The 17,854-nt window shown below is 46.4% G+C and overlaps 1 long non-coding RNA gene across 1 annotated transcript; it reads left to right on the top strand.

Annotated features, from left to right (window-relative positions):
- Positions 1-14,471: 14,471 nt before the first annotated feature.
- Positions 14,472-17,641, top strand: LOC119309238. The gene is made up of 3 exons (XR_005150390.1): positions 14,472-14,745; positions 14,867-14,951; positions 17,199-17,641. It is a non-coding gene; the product is annotated as an uncharacterized LOC119309238 (long non-coding RNA).
- The last annotated feature ends 213 nt before the right edge of the window (positions 17,642-17,854 follow it).

The raw sequence follows: 17,854 nt of genomic DNA on the forward strand, positions 1-17,854 counted from the left end.
TTAGTCAATATAAACGATTCTAGCTGCAGTGATCGTACGATGTCCATCCAACGGCTGTAGTGCTTCTCCAACCTCTGGTCTTCTTGCTCCAGCAGCCCAAACCAGCGCCAGTCGTGCCGCATGCTCCTGCCTCCTGTGGCCGGCTGTGCTGCCGCGGAGGCCTCACCGCCCCCTACTATTCCCACCGCTGGCCAGGCCCTGCGGCGATGGCAGCCTCACACCGCAGTCGAACCAGTGAACCCTTGTACACCTCTCCGCGCGGTCACCTCTGCGTTCAACACACGTACGGTCTGGGAGACGTCTCCTCCTTCTTGATCCAGCAAGGGGGAAGGAGAGGTTGATGAAGATCCAGCAGCACGACGGCGTGGTGGTGGATGCAGCAGTGATCTCGGTAGGGCTTCGCCAAGCCTCTGCGAGAGGGAGAGGTGTAGCAGAGGGAGAGGGAGGTGCCAAGAGCATGGGTGCGGCTGCCCTCCCTCCCCCCTCTTTATATAGGGCCCCTAGGGGGGGCGCCGGCCCTAGGAGATGGGATCTCCAAGGGGGGGCGGCGGCCAAGGGGGTGGCTTGCCCCCCAAGGCAAGTGGAGGCGCCCCCCACCCCTAGGGTTTCCAACCCTAGGCGCAGGGGGGCCAAGGGGGGCGCACCAGCCCACCAGGGGCTGGTTCCCCTCCCACTTCAGCCCATGGAGACCTCTAGGATAGGTGGCCCCACCCGGTGGACCCCCGGGACCCTTCCGGTGGTCCCGGAACAATATCGATAACCCCAAAAACTTTCCCGATGGCCGAAACTTCACTTCCTATATATAATTCTTTACCTCTGGACCATTACGAAACTCCTCGTGACTTCCGGGATCTCATCCCGTACTCCGAACAACTTTCAGGTTACTGCATACTCATATCTCTACAACCCTAGCGTCATCGAACCTTAAGTGTGTAGACCCTACGGGTTCAGGAGACATGCAGACATGACCGAGACGCCTCTTCGATCAATAACCAACAGCGGGATCTGGATACCCATGTTGGCTCCCACATGCTCCTCGATGATCTCATCGGATGAACCATGATGTCGAGGACTCAAGCAATCCCGTATACAATTCCCTTTGTCAATCGGTACATTACATGTCCGAGATTCGATCGTCGGTATCCCAATACCTCGTTTAATCTCGTTACCGGCAAGTCACTTTACTCATACCGTAATGCATGATCCCATGACCAGACACTTGGTCACATTGAGCTCATTATGATGATGCATTACCGAGTGGGCCCAGAGATACCTCTCCGTCATACGGAGTGACAAATCCCAGTCTTGATTCGTGCCAACCCAACAGACACTTTTGGAGATACCCGTAGTGTACCTTTATAGTCACCCAGTTACGTTGTGACGTTTGGCACACCCAAAGAACTCCTATGGTATCCAGGATTTGCACAATCTCATGGTCTAAGGAAATGATACTTGACATTTGGAAAAGCTCTAGCTAAACGAACTACACGGTCTTTGAGCTATGCTTAGAATTGGGTCTTGTCCATCACATCATTCTCCTAATGATGTGATCCCGTTATCAATGACATCCAATGCCCATAGTTAGGAAACCATGACTATCTGTTGATCAACGAGCTAGTCAACTAGAGGCTCACTAGGGACACGTTGTGGTCTATGTATCCACACGTGTATTATGATTTCCGGATAACACAATTATAGCATGAATAACAGACAATTATCATGAACAAAGAAATATAATAGTAACCATATTATTATTGCCTCTAGGGCATATTTCCAACAGTCTCGCACTTGCACTAGAGTCAATCATCTAGTTACATTGTGATGAATCGAACACCCATGGAATTCTGGTGTTGATCATGTTTTGCCCTAGGGAGAGGTTTAGTCAACAGATCTGCTACATTTAGGTCCGTATGTACTTTACAAATATCTATGTCTCCATCTTGAACATTTTCACAAATGGAGTTGAAGCGACGCTTGATGTGCCTGGTCTTCTTGTGAAACCTGGGCTCCTTGGCAAGTGCAATAGCTCCAGTGTTGTCACAGAAGAGTTTGATCGGCCCCGGCGCATTGGGTATGACTCCTAGGTCGGTGATGAACTCTTTCACCCAGATTGCTTCATGCGCTGCCTCCGAGGCTGCCATGTACTCTGCTTCACATGTAGATCCCGCCACGACGCTTTGCTTGCAACTGCACCAGCTTATTGCCCCACCATTCAAAATATACATGTATCCATTTTGTGACTTAGAGTCATCCAGATCTGTGTCGAAGCTAGCATCGACGTAACCCTTTACGACGAGCTCTTCGTCACCTCCATAAACGAGAAACATATCCTTAGTCCTTTTCAGGTACTTTAGGATGTTCTTGACCGCTGTCTAGTGTTCCTTGCCGGGATTACTTTGGTACCTTCCTACCAAACTTACGACAAGGTTTACATCAGGTCTGGTACACAGCATGGCATACATAATAGACCCTATGGCTGAGTCATAGGGGATGACACTCATCTCTTCTTTATCTTCTGTCGTGGTTGGGCATTGAGCCGAGCTCAATCTCACACCTTGTAATACAGGCAAGAACCCTTTCTTGGACTAATCCATATTGAACTTCTTCAATATCTTGTCATGGTATGTGCTTTGTGAAAGACCTATGAGGCGTCTCGATCTATCCCTATAGATCTTGATGCCTACTATGTAAGCAGCTTCTCCAAGGTCCTTCATTGAAAAACACTTATTCAAGTAGGCCTTAATGCTGTCCAAGAGTTCTATATCATTTCCCATCAAAAGTATGTCATCTACATATAATATGAGAAATGCTACAGCGCTCCCACTCACTTTCTTGTAAACGCAGGCTTCTCCATAAGTCTGCATAAACCCAAACGCTTTGATCATCTCATCAAAGCGAATGTTCCAACTCCGAGATGCTTGCACCAGCCCATAAATGGATCGCTGGAGCTTGCATACCTTGTTACCATTCTCAGGGTCGACAAAACCTTCCGTCTGCATCATATACAGTTCTTCCTTAAGATGACCGTTAAGGAATGCCGTTTTGACGTCCATTTGCCATATCTCATAATCATAGTATGCAGCAATTGCTAACATGATTCGGACGGACTTTAGCTTCGCTACGGGAGAGAATGTCTCATCGTAGTCAACCCCTTGAACTTGCTGATAACCCTTAGCGACAAGTCGAGCTTTATAGATGGTAACATTACCATCCGCGTCCGTCTTCTTCTTAAAGATCCATTTGTTTTCAATCGCTCGCCGATCATCGGGCAAGTCTGTCAAAGTCCATACTTCGTTTTCATACATGGATCCTATCTCGTATTGCATGGATTCAAGCCATTTGTTGGAATCTGGGCCCGCCATCGCTTCTTCATAGTTCGAAGGTTCACCGTTGTCTAACAACATGATTTCCAGGACAGGGTTGCCATACCACTCTGGTGTGGAACGTGTCCTCGTGGACCTATGAAGTTCAGTAGTAACTTGATCCGAAGTACCTTGATCATCATTGACTTCCTCTTCAGTTGGTGCTGGCACCACAGGAACATCTTCCTGAGCTGCGCTACTCACCGGTTCAAGAGGTAGTACTTCATCAAGTTCCACTTTCCTCCCACTTACTTCTCTCGAGAGAAACTCTTTCTCCAGAAAGGACCCGTTCTTGGCAACAAAGATCTTGCCTTCGGATCTGAGGTAGAAGGTATACCCAATGGTTTCCTTAGGGTATCCTATGAAGACACATTTTTCCGACTTGGGTTCGAGCTTTTCAGGTTGAAGTTTCTTGACATAAGCATCGCATCCCCAAACTTTTAGAAACGACAGCTTAGGTTTCTTCCCAAACCATAATTCATACGGTGTCGTCTTAACGGATTTAGACGGTGCCCTATTTAAAGTGAATGTAGCTGTCTCTAGAGCGTATACCCAAAAAGATAGCAGTAAATCGGTAAGAGACATCATAGATCGCACCATGTCCAATAAAGTGCGATTACGACGTTCGGACACACCGTTATGCTGAGGTGTTCCAGGCTGCGTGAGTTGTGAAACGATTCCACATTTCCTCAAGTGCGTACCAAATTCATGACTTAAATATTCTCCTCCATGATCTGATCGTAGGAACTTTATCTTTCGGTCACGTTGATTCTCTACCTCATTCTAAAATTCCTTAAACTTTTCAAAGGTCTCAGACTTGTGTTTCATCAAGTAGACATACCCATATCTACTCAAGTCGTCAGTGAGAGTGAGAACATAACGATATCCTCCGCGAGCCTCAATGCTCATTGGACCGCACACATCAGTATGTATGATTTCCAATAAGTTGGTTGCTCGCTCCATTGTTCCGGAGAACGGAGTCTTGGTCATTTTGCCCATGAGGCATGGTTCGCATGTGTCAAATGATTCATAATCGAGAGACTCTAAAAGTCCATCAGCATGGAGCTTCTTCATGCACTTGACACCAATGTGACCAAAGCGGTAGTGCCACAAGTATGTGGGACTATCGTTATCAACTTTACATCTTTTGGTATTCACACTATGAATATGTGTAACATCACGTTCGAGATTCATTAAGAATAAACCATTGACCATCGGGGCATGACCATAAAACATATCTCTCATATAAATAAAACAACCATTATTCTCGGATTTAAATGAGTAGCCATCTCATATTAAACGAGATCCAGATACAATGTTCATGCTCAAACTTGGCACTAAATAACAATTATTGAGGTTTAAAACTAATCCCGTAGGTAAATGTAGAGGTAGCATGCCGATGGCGATCACATCGACCTTGGAACCATTCCCGACACGCATCGTCACCTCGTCCTTCGCGAGTCTCCGTTTATTCCGCAGTTCCTGCTTTGAGTTACAAATATGAGCAACCACACCGGTATCAAATACCCAGGAGCTACTACAAGTACTGATAAGGTACACATCAATTACATGTATATCACATATACCTTTAGTGTTGTCGGCCTTCTTGTCCGCTAAGTACTTGGGGCACTTCCGCTTCCAGTGACCACTTCCCTTGCAATAAAAGCACTCAGTCTCAGGCTTGGGTCCATTCTTTGACTTCTTCCCAGCAACTGGCTTACCGTGCGCGGCAACTCCCTTGCCGTCCTTCTTGAAGTTCTTCTTACCCTTGCCTTTCTTGAACTTAGTGGTTTTATTCACCATCAACACTTGATGTTCTTTCTTGATCTCTACCTCCGCTGATTTCAGCATTGAATATACCTCAGGAATTGTCTTTTCCATCCCCTGCATATTGAAGTTCATCACAAATCTCTTGTAGCTCAGTGGAAGAGATTGGAGGATTCTGTCAATAACCACGTCATTCGGGAGATTAACTCCCAGCTGAGTCAAGCGGTTGTGCACCCCAGACATCTTGAGTATGTGCTCACTGACAGAACTATTTTCCTCCATCTTACAGTTGAAGAACTTGTTGGAGACTTCATATCTCTCTACCCAAGCATGAGCTTGGAAAACCATTTTTAGCTCTTCGAACATCTCATATGCTCCGTGTTGCTCAAAATGCTTTTGGAGCCCCGGTTCTAAGCTGTAAAGCATGCCGCACTGAACGAGGGAGTAATCATCGGCACGAGACTGCCAAGCGTTCATAACGTCTTGGTTCTCTGGGATGGGTGCTTCACCTAGCGGTGCTTCTAGGACATAATCTTTCTTGGCAGCTATGAGGATGATCCTCAAGTTCCGGACCTAGTCCGTATAGTTGCTGCCATCATCTTTTAGCTTGGTTTTCTCTAGGAACGCGTTGAAGTTGAGGGTAACATGGGCCATTTGATCTACAAGACATATTGTAAAGATTTTAGACTAAGTTCATGATAATTAAGTTCATCTAATCAAATTATTTAATGAACTCCCACTCAGATTAGACATCCCTCTAGTCATCTAAGTGATACATGATCCGAGTCGACTAGGCCGTGTCCGATCATCACATGAGACGGACTAGTCATCATCGGTGAACATCTCCATGTTGATCGTATCCTCCATATGACTCATGTTCGACCTTTCGGTCTCTTGTGTTCCGAGGCCATGTATGTACATGCTAGGCTCGTCAAGTTAACCTAAGTGTTTATGCATGTGTAAATCTGTCTTACACCCGTTGTATGTGAACGTTAGAATCTATCACACCCGATCATCACGTGGTGCTTCGAAACAATGAACTTTCGCAATGACGCACAGTTAGGGGGAACACTTTCTTCAAATTATTATGAGGGATCATCTTATTTACTACCGTCATTCTAAGTAAACAAGATGCAAAAACATGGTAAACATCACATGCAATCAAATAGTGACATGATATGGCCAATATCACATTGCTCCTTTGATCTCCATCTTCGGGGCTCCATGATCATCTTCGTCACCGGCAAGACACCATGATCTCCATCATCGTGTCTCCATGAAGTTGCTCGCCAACTATTACTTCTACTACTATGGCTAACGGTTTAGCAATAAAGTAAAGTAATTACATGGCGTTGAATCAATGACACGCAGGTCATACAATAATTAAGACAACTCTTATGGCTCCTGCCGGTTGTCATACTCATCGACATGCAAGTCGTGATTCCTATTACAAGAACATGATCTCATACATCACATATATCATTCATCATTCATCACAACTTTTGGCCATATCACATCACAAATCATATGCTGCAAAAACAAGTTAGACGTCCTCTAATTGTTGTTGCATGTTTTACGTGGCTGCAATAGGGTTCTAGCAAGAACGTTTTCTTACCTACGTTAAAGCCACAACGTGATTTGCCAACTTCTATTTACCCATCATAAGGACCCTTTTCATCGAATCCGCTCCAACTAAAGTGGGAGAGACAGACACCCGCTAGCCACCTTATGCAACTAGTGCATGTCAGTCGATGGAACATGTCTCACGTAAGCGTACGTGTAAGATCGGTCCGGGCCGCTTCATCCCACAATACCGCTAAAGCAAAATAAGACTAGTAGTGGCAAGAAAGTTGACAACATCTACGCCCACAACAAATTTTTGTTCTACTCGTGCAAAGAGAACTACGCATAGACCTAGCTCATGATGCCACTGTTGGGGAACGTTGCAGAAAACAAAAAATTTCCTACGGTTTCACCAAGATCAATCTATGAGTTCATCTAGCAACGAGAGAGAGGAGTGCATCTACATACCCTTGTAGATCGAGCGGAAGCGTTCAAGAGAACGGGGTTGAGGGAGTCGTACTCGTCGTGATCCAAATCACCGGAGATCCTAGCGCCGAACGGACGGCACCTCCGCGTTCAACACACGTACGGTCAGGGAGACGTCTCCTCCTTATTGATCCAGCAAGGGGGAAGGAGAGGTTTATGAAGATCCAGCAGCATGACGACGTGGTGGTGGATGCAGCAGTGATCTCGGCAGGGCTTCGCCAAGCGTCTGCGAGAGGGAGAGGTGTAGCAGAGGGAGAGGGAGGCGCCAAGAGCATGGGTGCAGCTGCCCTCCCTCCCCCCTCTTTATATAGAGCCCCTAGGGGGGCGCCGGCCCTAGGAGATGGGATCTCCAAGGGGGGCGGCGGCCAAGGGGGTGGCTTGCCCCCCAAGGCAAGTGGAGGCGCCCCCCACCCCTAGGGTTTCCAACCCTAGGTGCAGGGCGGCCCAAGGGGGGCGCACCAGCCCACCAGGGGATGATTCCCCTCCCACTTCAGCCCATGGGGCCCTCCGGGATAGGTGGCCCCACCTAGTGGACCCCCGGGACCCTTCCGGTGGTCCCGGTACAATATCGGTAACCCCCAAAACTTTCCCGATGGCCGAAACTTCACTTCCTATATATAATTCTTTACCTCCGGACCATTCTGGAACTCCTCATGACGTCCGGGATCTCATCCGGGACTCCGAACAACTTTCGGGTTACTGCATACTCATATCTCTACAACCCTAGCGTCACCGAACCTTAAGTGTGTAGACCCTACGGGTTCGGGGGACATGTAGACATGACCGAGACGCCTCTCCAGTCAATAACCAATAGAGGGATCTGGATACCCATGTTGGCTCCCACATGCTCCTCAATGATCTCATCGGATGAACCATGATGTCGAGGACTCAAGCAATCCTGTATATAATTCCCTTTGTCAATCGGTACGTTACATGCCCGAGATTCAATCGTCGGTATCCCAATACCTCATTTAATCTCGTTACCGGCAAGTCACTTTACTCATACCGTAATGCATGATCCCATGACCAGACACTTGGTCACATTGAGCTCATTATGATGATGCATTACCGAGTGGGCCCAGAGATACCTCTCCGTCATACGGAGTGACAAATCCCAGTCTTGATTCGTGCCAACCCAACAAACACTTTTGGAGATACCCGTAGTGTACCTTTATAGTCACCCAGTTACGTTGTGACGTTTGGCACACCCAAAGCACTCCTATGGTATCCGGGAGTTGCACAATCTCATGGTCTAAGGAAATGATACTTGACATTTGGAAAAGCTCTAGCTAAACGAACTACACGATCTTTGAGCTATGCTTAGAATTGGGTCTTGTCCATCACATCATTCTCCTAATGATGTGATCCCGTTATCAATGACATCCAATGCCCATAGTCAGGAAACCATGACTATCTGTTGATCAACGAGCTAGTCAACTAGAGGCTCACTAGGGACACGTTGTGGTCTATGTATTCACACGTGTATTACGATTTCCGGATAACACAATTATAGCATGAATAACAGACAATTATCATGAACAAAGAAATATAATTATTATTATTTTATTATTGCCTCTAGGGCATATTTCCAACAAGGTGCAAGAAAGAAAATACGGCCACGTATGTGTACATACGGGCGGGGTCTCGAACGCCTACTCGCGCATATATATGTATGGCCAGGGCTCGTGTACATGGCTGGGTCGGAATAGAGAAACAACGTCGTCATCGTGTTCATGGGGAGCCAACCGGTTGGGTCGGAACGAAATGCGTGGTCGTGTTCATCGGGAGGGCTTGGACGGAACAGGCGATGGAAACGAGGCCTGGCATACCGCAGAACGGAGGAAACAGACCTCCTACGTTCGGAACGGGGTCCTATTGATCGGGAGGGGTCTGGCGTACCGCAAAATGGAGGAAACGGACCTCCTACGGTCAAAATGGGGGTCCTGTTGATCAGGAGGGGTGTGGCGTACCACAAAATGGAGGAAACGGACCTCCTACGATCGAAACGGGGGTCCTGTTGATCGGGAGGGGTGTGGCATACCGCAAAACGGACGAAACGGACTTGTGTTGGAGCGCTACGGTCGAAACGGGGGTCCTGTTCATCGGGAGAGGTGTGGCGTATCGCAAAACGGGACTCCACGGGATACTGTTCATCTCCACCGCCAACCTCCTCCAGCCTCCACGGGCAACCATCGACCTCCTCCAGCCTCCACCTGCGACTGTTCATCCACGGGCTCCTGTTCATCCAGCCTCCACCATGCGCTACTCCACCGCTACTGTTCAACCACCCCTCTCCATGGGCTCCTGTTCAACCACCCCTCCATGGGCTACTGTTCATCCACCCCTCCACCGTCTATTGTTCATCTAGCCCTCCACGGGGTCGTCCTGTTCATCCAGCCCTCCACGGGGTCCTGTTCATCCAGCCCCAATCGGCTCGATCGATCGGGGTCCTGTTCATCCAGAGGCAACGCCACGGGTCCTATTCATCCACTCCCACCGCTCACTGTTCATCCAAACCCCCCCACAACGCTCACTGTTCATCCAGAGAGGTAACATCGATCGGCTTCAGTTAGCAGCAGGCGAAGGAATCGATCGCTCGGGTTCAGTAATGCGTAGCCTGCAGTGCAATCGCTCGGGTTCAGTTAGAGCCCAATGCCTCGCTCGGGTTCAGTTAGAGCCAACGCCTCTCGCACACACGCGCGTACGTATACGAGAGAAATGCGCATCGCTCGGTCCCCGACCTCCCACCGTAACCGGGAACTCCCTGAAATTTTCCTCCTCCTCACTTCTACCACAGTTTTTTCCATCATGGGCGGCCCAAAGAATGTCATGCAGCTGCGTCTCCGGCCCGCCCAGGACGAAAAGCCCATTTTCTGTCATGATTTTTTGTCATAGAAGTAGGAGCCCACCACATCTATGATGATACCGGGTTTTGTCACAATTATCGTCATAGAAGTGTCATATGTATGACAGAAAAAAAATTCGTTCGGCCCAAAATGTCACGGATGTGTCTTTTTTTGTAGTGGATGCGGTCGTGGCGCACCGGCGACGGGAGCACGCGAGCACCTTCTTGGGGACGAGGGATTTCTTGGCAGCTCCTCTCTTGTCGCGTGGGCGCCGGACACGGTGGATCTCGTCCTGGGGCCGCGCGCCTTGGAGCCAGGGCGCCTTCTTGGGGAGGAGGTGGCGGAGGCACCTCCTGATCTATGCCTCCTGCGCAGGTCGGAGGGCGAGGCAGCGAGAGGGATGGCGCAGGGGAGCACCCTGCGGCGCTGACAAGGTCGGTGATGCAAGCGAGCCACTCCTCGTAGAGGTCATCGACGGGACGGTAGTGCAGGAGCTCACGCGCCAGGAGCAACGCGGCGTGCACGTCCGTGGGGGCGCGACGGGCATGGGACGACGAACCAGCTGGAGTCAGCGACGGGGTGGCGGTGCGGCCTTCCCGCCGTACCGAAGGATGCAACGACGAGGCCTGCTGCTCGTTCCCTGTCGGACCGGTGGCGGCGTTGGCGGCAGGCGACGGGGAACGACGGGGGCACCCACCGACGGAGCCGTCTGGGCGACGTGGGCAGCGAGAGCAGCCAGACGCTCGGCGCGAGCCTAGCGAGCGTCGGCCATGGACATGATGGAAGATCGAACGCGAAATAGCGGAAGAAAGATTCCGGCGCACCCCTACCTGGCGCGCCAAATGTCGGATGTAGGGTTCCGGCAGACCCTCAAGGTTCGAACTCTGGGGTGCGCGTGAAGATCTTCCCCCTACTGATCCACGTTCGATCGCCTCGTGAGAGTCTAAGCTAAACGATGAACAACACAAGGGACACAAGATTTATACTGGTTCGGGCCATCATTGTGGTGTAATACCCTACTCCAGTGTGTGGTGTGGTGGATTGTCTCTGGGGCTGATGATGAACAATACAAGGGAAGAACAGCCTTGTGAGAGGTGTTCTTGAGCTGGTGCGATGAACTGTTAGGGTGAGTTCGCTCGCCTCTCGGTCTAATGAGCACTTGATCCCTCCCCATCTCTGTGGTGGCTAGTCCTATTTATAGAGGCCCTGGTCCTCTTCCCAAATATTGAGCGAGAAGGGCACCAACAACGGCCATTTTGAAGGGGAACATCTAGTACAAGTTATCCTGACTAAAGTTGGTCTTCGGCTGCCAAAGCCACTGGTGGTGATGCCATCTTGGGCTCCACAGTGACCTCCATCCTGCCATTCTGCTGGTGTTGGTCTCATTGCACTGAAATGGCAACCTTTGCCTGATGCCTCGGTACTCCACGCATGTGCTTGCCCCCTTTGCACCAAAGAGGAAACAAGGACACTGCACAGGCCGGCGCCCGCCTGGCGCCCACCTAGTCCCGATCGTCATGGCTTGCGTCACGAGCACCTCGTGAGGTACCCTGCCTTGATCTCTCCACCTCCTCGCAAGCCTGCCTGGTGAGGCCATCTCCGAGGAAGTCCCGTGTCGTCCGCCCCGCGAGGGTCTTGAGTCTTGCACTGATGAAGGTGGGTTGTACTAGGCCACCACTCGAGCCACGCCGCAGGCCACAGGCAGGCAAGTCTGGGGACCCCCGTTCCCAGAACGCCGACAGTAATCAAAGCAAACAGTCCTAGTATGGCTGGCTGATGCAAACAAGCAATTGAACATATGTGTGAGCAAATCTTACATATCAAGAAAAGAAGCAAAGAAGGAGGCTTAAAGACCATCACTTGACTGACCAGATTTAAGGGGCATTTAAACATCATGTGCAACATATGAACTAACATAAACATTGCATATTCCAGATTCTACAATGGAATGCACATGTATTAGGTTATGCCATGTATGATGATGCCTAAATGTACAGATAGCAGGCAGGAGTGATTCATCATTGCACACACAATTGAATTGCAGGTTAAGGGCCAGTTCGATTCCGCCTTTTCAGGGCATATTGTCAAAATAAACCATAAAAGATGTAAAGAAGTCATTTTTGAGTTATGGGCTTGGGCTTAACTAATTTCGCTCTGGAGGGGTGTGTTTTGGGTAGAACCTCACTAAAAATTGAAGGGAAGGAGAATAGTGAAATAACTCTGTTGCCCGCCTATATTACACTCAAAATGCAATTCCTGATGCCCGTGTCATACCTGACCCTCAAGTAAAAACAAACATGCAAGCATTCATTGCCTGCCCGCTTGCATCTCCTCTCCCCTTTCCCTCTACCTTGATCCCCTGCCTGCAGCACTAGGGTTCCTCCAGCGAGCCGTCGCCACTGGTCCCATCTGGCCTGGTCCTCGACGATGCTATGTCCAGCTAGGCTACATGGCCGGCGGGGGGCAAATCTCCCTGGCTGCTCCTCTCTCTGGTGCCGCCCCTCATTCTCATGGTCTCCAGTAGCTGCTCCATTATGGTTCATCCAACGCACTACTCCGGCGGGCGCTGCACTACTACGGCTGATGCCACACTGCGGCAGAAGGCACCTTATTCCCCCTCCCCTCCTCCCAGGCCATGATCTTGAGGTGCTGTTGAAGGATGAGCTCATCCAACAAGGTGAGGATCTCCTCTGATTTCTTGCCAAATTATCATTCTGATCCACTATATGATGAATTGCTATGAGTTGCTTCTGCTGCTGCTATATGATGCATTGCTATGAGCTACTCCTACTGCTGCTATATAATGAACTAGTAGGTGAACCCGCACATTTGCGCGGCTAGGTTTTTTTTCGTATAATTCTTAGAGAATTGCGAGCACTATTATTTAACATGTTATGTAATGTTGTTTTTTCGAGATGATAGTGTTAAAAATATGATGTCAGACTTTTAACCATGACAATTTAAACATTTTTATGGAATTATGTTCTCGCGACAACTTAATTTGCCATAAAAATGTTGAATTTGCTATGCTAAAAAATCAACGTTGGAGCAAAATCCTAGATCTATTTTCTTTCTCAAAAACATATTTCCATTGACGTTCTACAGGTTATAAAATACTCATTTATAGGCACAGGCACGAAATATGCTTGGTACGGTCATAGGTATTTCCATCATTTCCTTCTAATACGTTTAGGTCTTTCACTATGTAGGTCAAAAGAGGTGCCAAATCTAGTTCTGCACAATTTGGCACCGGTGCCATCCATAGCCCATGCGGTGCTATAAAAAATATTGTGGGAACCGGAGCAAGTGCTGGCACCGATGCCAACTTCTAGCATGACAATAAAATACATTAAATTGTGCAGCGATGCCCACTTCCAGCATGAAGGATCTAGAGGGAGGTTGGCTTGCTCGATTTCTTATCTACGTGTGGGTCCCACTTTTCTACGGGCTGCAAACCAACCATACGAGGGTGGTGTCAAATTTTTTCTTGAGGGCATCGATGCCCAATCTACCATATTTTAACGGAAATGTTAATGCTCACACGTATGGGCGTTTGCACATTGCCCACACGTCTCCATCACCACTCATTTTGCCACGTATGAATAGATGACATCAGTAGATTTTTTTTTGGTTTTCGGCTTAAAATTGTTGTATCTCCTAAATAAAAAAGCGAACTAAAAATCCGTTTTTACCATTAAATCCGTCTCGACGAGATCTTCAAAACTAGACCCCATGTTGATATGTTTCGACGAATTTTTTTTGCCAGAAGTTGCCACGATGTTTACACTGCAGTTGCCATAGGGCTTAAACTAAAGTTGCCATGTGGCAATTTTAGTTTGTAGATCATGGCAATTTTAGTATTTTGATGATGGCAACTCCAGTACTTTGACCATGAAAATTATTTTTTGTATGAACCATGGTAATTTTACGTGCATGTATCATGGCAATTTTAGTTTATGGTTCATGGCAAGTCTAGTTTCTTAATTTCCCGTTTTATAAATGTCAAAATTTACTTTTAAATGTAGAAGAAAATAGCTGAAAAATATCATGGCAACTTCAGTGTAAATATCATGGCAATTCATATGCAATAGACATGGCAACTTTTAATTCAAAAAAAATTCATCAAAACATATCAACATGGGATCTAGTTTCGAAGATCACATCGCGAGGGATTTAATGATGAAAACGGATTTTCAATCGGATTTTTCGTTTAAGAGATAAAACATTTTAAAAACTGAAAATCCAAAAAAAATTCTGCATGCATGCATGCGATGACGTGGCAATCTGTTTACATTAGAGACGTGTGATGCGTCTCCCTTCCTGCCACACGTGTGGCAGTTAGCGCGACCCTATTTTAATGCCCAGGCACCGGTCACATAGTGTAGGTCACACCAGATTAATATCTCGCAAACTGACGGTTCACTGTAATAGTAATGGAAAACTCTGGACTATACTGGCCACCGTTGTACTTGAAGCACCCAGGCATGGAGAAAATCCCCTTTCTCTTACTGTTCTTTGGATCGAGGTGTGGCCGAGGCAGGGATGGCGCAAAGCTTCTGGCCGCGGATCTAGCGCTGCTCGCCTTCCCATGATGCGGCATCTCATTCTCATCTCTGCTGAACTGGAGAGACAGACGCCGGGACAGAGAGCTGGGTCATCGCGTTCGACGACCATCTCCTCCAAAGTTTTCCTCGTCGTTCTCGTATTATCCAATCGCCCAGGTCGGCTTTAGCATGTCCGTTAATTTTCACCATTTTACTTTCATTTTTAGATTGTAAATAATATTTTTTTTATGCTTCAAACGGGATGTGATTGATTTCAATTATTGGATCTGCGACACAGGATAGAGATCGGCATGCCGGGCATGGTCGATGCGGCATAGATACGCATCATTCCTACTTCCTCCGTAGCGCCCAATTCTTCACAGGTTTGTTTCCCCTACTAGTTGGATTAAAAAGTATATACTTTTCTATTTGATGTAACAACATATTAGCAAGTTGTATAACTCATACATTCATTTAAGAGAAAGCAAAAACGCTTGCATGTTTTAACTAAAATTTGCTTCATATGCCTTAATTGACATGCAGCCAATTCTCGACTGGCTTAATGGGTGTAGGTGATACTTGTGATGCGTCTAGGTGAATCGGCACATAAATACCTATGTCGATCTTTGCTTCCAGTGGAAACTTTGGGAGTTCTTTGTACGAATTAGCACTGTGTGAGTTCTTGTTGCATGTGCATTCATAGGATCCTTGCTTATTCTTGCAGCCTCCCTCGCAAGGGTAGTGGTCATGATGCTCACTCTCACTGGTATATGCATTATTTATCAACTGTAACCATCAGAACAAACTATTTTTACTGACCATACATGCATACATTGAGGCCCTTGGGCTAGTTGTCTGCGCGTAATTAGCTTTGTTTGTCTAGTTTTCTTTTCCTTCTTTGTTCTTTCCCTGCTGGTAACAGCATGTACAGTTTTTCCCCCACTGTAATGAATTGGCAGAGCTCCTGCAGTTACCCGTCAAAAAATAGGGGAAAATAATTTTTTTCAAGCCAACTTTTGACAGAGTAAATAAGCTTAGTCACTACAATCCAAAACCTAATTTAACCTCACCATTAGATGCCGGCAGAGCGAGCACATGAGTCTTCATCTTTAAGCATTGTACTTTCGACATTTGCTTTGACAATAATATTTGGTTTCCATGCTCATATTCATTTACTATAGTCCCATCAGTACCATGTGGTTCCTCTATCACAGACATCGGTCCATATTCCTTTTGCCTAGTTGAATCTTTATTATTCTGTGACTGCAAAATAAAAATATATTTGAAAATTAGACATATCTTTGAAATGCAAAAGTATATATTGGAAAAACCTATTACTCTTATAGCCGGCATGTTCTTATTTCCTTATTTGAAGATGTTGTCGACTTCATCATTCATCAAATCCTATGTGGCATGCAAGATATACCAGTGAAGAAAAATAGACCCACAATACTTAATTTTTAAAGAACATATTGTTCAAGTACATCATATCTCCTTTTTGAAAAAAAGTACATCATATCAAGCCCATCATCAGGTATGTATGTTCATTTTACTGCATAGTTTTGCATGCCGAAGCGAAAGATAAATCTTCTTCCATATAATTTTTGTATAATCTTTGGCGCTGCTTTAGATTTCCTTCACATCCAATGAATTTAGCAAATTCGAGACAAATGTATTAAGCAACTTTTTGTCCTCGTCAAATAAAGTGTAACTTGTAGTAATTGTACAGTGCTAATTTGGAGTTGAATATGGCACCTACCATACCATTGTTATCAGTGCAAAGCAAATAATATAGAAAAGTTCCTGTTCAAATTAGTAGATTTCTCAAATCAATGAACACATAGTCCTAAAAATTACCAAGAAAATCAAAGTTCGCATTTTAAAGAAACTGTTAGACATATATAAGTCAAGATGCTATTATAACATATATGACTGAATTGTGACTACCTGATTTCTCTAGTTTTTTTTTGCCTCATCTAAGGAAGTTCTTGTAATGCCCTTCCATAAAACATTTGCTCTTCTAGTGTGTTGTAGTACTATATCGATCATTTTCGATAAAGATTCTTCCGCTGGGTGCCTGTATATATGGATTGACATTGAGTCACAGTTAATTAGTCGATAAATCAGAATAGCTGGTGTTTCGTACCAGTTAAGAAGTTCCTGAGGTTATGCTCCTGTGGCATTGGTTGACTATAGGCACAAACGTATCAAGAACAAATCTGTTAGATATTTTTCTTTTTGTAAATAACATATCAAGTTTTAAAATTGCTGGACTTACCATTGAATTTTTGCAGTATTGTTGAGGTCACAATAGACACTTTGGTTGTCGATGAGTATGTATAGCATAAACCTGCTCATCCATCAAGATCACATCAAGGCTCATAAGTTCATTGATTGGAGGATTGATTGTATCCCATGTTCTCATTACTTTCACTTAAACATCCCAGTTTTGGTCTCTTGTTGAAATCTCTCAGCTTCTTGTATTCCCTAGCGTTTTCACTTCAAAAAGATTAAAATGCATTGCTTCAAAAGGATTGAAAACATAGTTGTCAATTGATAATGTACATATGAAGATTTTAGCTGAAAGATTGAGTTCATAGTAATGATACTTACTAACCTTGTTGGTTCAGGTGAGAAGGAAACTCAGATGGTTGGGTGTGACTTATGTAGAAAATAGTAGCATGCCACTTCATAATTTGGGCTGGCTTCGATATTGGTTGAGCGCCAAGTCTGAACATCTCGGATCATAGCGTGTTTGCCTCAATCGTCCTGGTGGTGGGATCGTCGAGTCACGGCGTCGTAGAGTTGGTTGGCTTCAATTTTCCTGGTCGTGGTGCTGAGTCGCGACTTGCTGTGTCTTTGATTTCCAGGCGGATGGTGGGCATGTGCTGGCTGCTGGGTGCGGCCGGCTATGTATTCTGATGGATGAGTTCTGGTCGTGTCCTTATGGAGTCCTTGTATGTTTATATTCTTTTTTCCAATTAAAGGCTATAAGTGACATTACACTGATGGGTGCGGCCAGATTTGTATTTTTATGGAGACTCTTTCCATAAGCAATCTTTGTATGTGTTTACGTGTCCTTGGCTCACCGAGTGTCCGAGTTATGTATGTGTCCTTTAGAGTCCCGGTTAGGAATTGCACGTGACAATAGTTGGACATGTAAACGTCTATATCTAATAGTAGTGGTTAGAGATAATTTATTCTGTGTTGTGTTATTTTTGGCAAAAGCATGTACGTCTTCTATCCCTTAACCGGTGCTTCCCTCTACGATTCTGTTTTTTAGGGA

Source organism: Triticum dicoccoides, chromosome 5B (assembly GCF_002162155.2).
Source record: "Triticum dicoccoides isolate Atlit2015 ecotype Zavitan chromosome 5B, WEW_v2.0, whole genome shotgun sequence".
NCBI classification, from domain to species: domain Eukaryota; kingdom Viridiplantae; phylum Streptophyta; class Magnoliopsida; order Poales; family Poaceae; genus Triticum; species Triticum dicoccoides.